This window comes from Ascidiella aspersa, chromosome 5 (assembly GCF_963924565.1).
Source record: "Ascidiella aspersa chromosome 5, kaAscAspe10.2, whole genome shotgun sequence".
NCBI classification, from domain to species: domain Eukaryota; kingdom Metazoa; phylum Chordata; class Ascidiacea; order Phlebobranchia; family Ascidiidae; genus Ascidiella; species Ascidiella aspersa.
Window position 1 is genome coordinate 14898194 of NC_139451.1, and position 2500 is coordinate 14900693.

The window sequence follows — 2500 nt, forward strand, 5'->3', positions numbered from 1 at the left end:
TACCGTCCTAGTTCTGACTATAAACGATGCCAACTAGCGATCGGGGGGCGTTAGTTTTACGACCTCTCCGGCAGCTTGCGGGAAACCAAAGTCTTTGGGTTCCGGGGGAAGTATGGTTGCAAAGCTGAAACTTAAAGGAATTGACGGAAGGGCACCACCAGGAGTGGAGCCTGCGGCTTAATTTGACTCAACACGGGAAATCTCACCCGGCCCGGACACAGTGAGGATTGACAGATTGAGAGCTCTTTCTTGATTCTGTGGGTGGTGGTGCATGGCCGTTCTTAGTTGGTGGAGCGATTTGTCTGGTTAATTCCGATAACGAACGAGACTCTGGCTTGCTAACTAGTTACGCGACCCAATCGGTCGGCGTCTAACTTCTTAGAGGGACTAGTGGCGTTTAGCCACACGAGATTGAGCAATAACAGGTCTGTGATGCCCTTAGATGTTCGGGGCCGCACGCGCGCTACACTGACCGGATCAGCATGTGCTCGCCTTGGCCGACAGGTCTGGGTAACCCGCTGAACCCCGGTCGTGCTAGGGATAGGGAATTGCAATTATTTCCCTTGAACGAGGAATTCCCAGTAAGCGCGAGTCATTAGCTCGCGTTGATTACGTCCCTGCCCTTTGTACACACCGCCCGTCGCTACTACCGATTGAATGGTTTAGTGAGGTCCTCCGATTGGACCTGGCGCGGCCGGCAACGGTCGAGCCGGCGTCCGAGAAGACGATCTAACTTGATCATTTAGAGGAAGTAAAAGTCGTAACAAGGTTTCCGTAGGTGAACCTGCGGAAGGATCATTAACGGTCTCGCAAACGCTTCGGCGAACGCGAAACTCTGACAAGCGAGAGAAAAAGTCTTTGCTACCCGGCGCCCGACCCGCGAGGAGCGGCGCGCCGGCCGGCGATTCGGTCACCCGGTAATGTTTGCGCGTCGAGTGCCGCGGTGCCGCGCGCTCCGGCTTCAAGCGTCGGCCTGGCCGACCGCTCGGCGCGGTATATTTTGTCACCCTATAGTGCGAGGCACTGTGCGAGCGAAACAATCGTGGATGGCTCTTGGCGGTGGATCACTCGGCTCGTGAGTCGATGAAGGACGCAGCTAGCTGCGTGAATTAGTGTGAATTGCAGGACACATTGAGCATCGACGTTCTGAACGCAAATTGCGGCCTCGGGTCAATCCCGGGGCCGCGCCCGCCTCAGGGTCGCGTTGCAAACGTTCCGCGCGGGGATTTCTCCGCGCGGCTGCTGCGGCGTCGGACGCGCGAGCGCCCGTCCCGCTCAAGACAGCACGGCACGATGCGCGACGATCGCGACCAGAATCCCGCGCGGCGGCGGCGAGTCGACCTCGAAGAGGCCAACGGCTGGCGGCTCAAGGGCGGGAATCGAGGTGCGCGGCGGCGCGCGGCGCCGACGGCGAGCGCGGAACGGGAAGAATAGTCCCGGTCCTTACTTTCGGCCTGAGGTCGGACGAGGCTACCCGCTGAATTTAAGCATATTACTAAGCGGAGGAAAAGAAACTAACGAGGATTCCCTCAGTAACGGCGAGTGAAGCGGGATGTGCCCATCGCCGAATCCGCGCGCTTTTGGAGTGCGCGGAATTGTGGCGTACGGAATTCGTCACGGCGCGCTTCGCCGGTCGCCCGCGTCCTTCTGATCGAGGCCTTTTCCCAGAGCGGGTGTCAGGCCCATGGCGGCGACAGGCGGGCGCGCTACGGCGTCTTCCCAGAGTCGGGTTGTTTGGGAATGCAGCCCAAAGCGGGTGGTAAACTCCATCTAAGGCTAAATACGGTCACGAGACCGATAGCGAACAAGTACCGTGAGGGAAAGTTGAAAAGCACTTTGAAGAGAGAGTTAAAGAGTACGTGAAACCGTCGAGAGGCAAACGGGAGGGCCTGTCGGGTCGCCCGGTCGCTTTCAGCCGGCCCCCTGTCGGCGACGTTGTCGTGCGGACCCTCACGGGCCGCCGGCGGCGCCGCCCGATCGGGGACCAGCGCACTAGCGCCGGGCGAAGGCCGCGACCGTCTGGACGGCGGCGAGAAGGCCGCGCGCAAGGTAACCCGGCCTCGGTCGGGTACTATAGGCGCGCGTGTCCGTCGGCCCGCCGTTCGGGCGAGGAGAGATCGCCGCGTCTGCCCTTCGGGGCCGAGCGCCCGGTGCCGGCTGGGGCGTCGTGGGTCGGGGACTGTTCTCAGTGCCCAGCCTCTTCGTCTCGGTCGCGCTTCCGGTGTCGTTTCGCGAGGCGCACGGGGTCCGCGGCTGAAGTCAGCCACCTTCCCGACCCGTCTTGAAACACGGACCAAGGAGTCTAACGTGAGCGCGAGCCACGGGGCAGTACGAAACCCATGGGCGCAGTGAAAGTGAATGTCGGCGCGGTCCGGCGGAGGTGAGACGTCGTCGTTCGCGGCGGCCGCATCACCGGCCGATCTCGTCCGCTTTGCCGGAGAGGTCGAGCGAGAGCGTTCGCGTTGGGACCCGAAAGATGGTGAACTATGCCTGAAGAGGT

The 2500-nt window shown here is 61.3% G+C and overlaps 2 non-coding genes and 1 pseudogene across 2 annotated transcripts in view; all 3 read left to right on the top strand.

Annotated features, from left to right (window-relative positions):
- The window catches only part of LOC146145051 (small subunit ribosomal RNA), a 1811-nt gene extending 1010 nt beyond the window's left edge, over nucleotides 1–801 (top strand). The window contains exon 1 of the ribosomal RNA XR_014500802.1: nucleotides 1–801. This exon is cut by the window's left edge and continues 1010 nt beyond it. This is a non-coding gene — a ribosomal RNA (small subunit ribosomal RNA).
- Nucleotides 802–1048: 247 nt separating this feature from the next.
- Nucleotides 1049–1202, top strand: LOC146145052 (5.8S ribosomal RNA). The gene has a single exon (XR_014499170.1). It is a non-coding gene; the product is annotated as a 5.8S ribosomal RNA (ribosomal RNA).
- A 248-nt stretch (nucleotides 1203–1450) lies between these two features.
- LOC146145053 (large subunit ribosomal RNA) overlaps nucleotides 1451–2500 on the top strand; it is a 3679-nt pseudogene continuing 2629 nt past the window's right edge.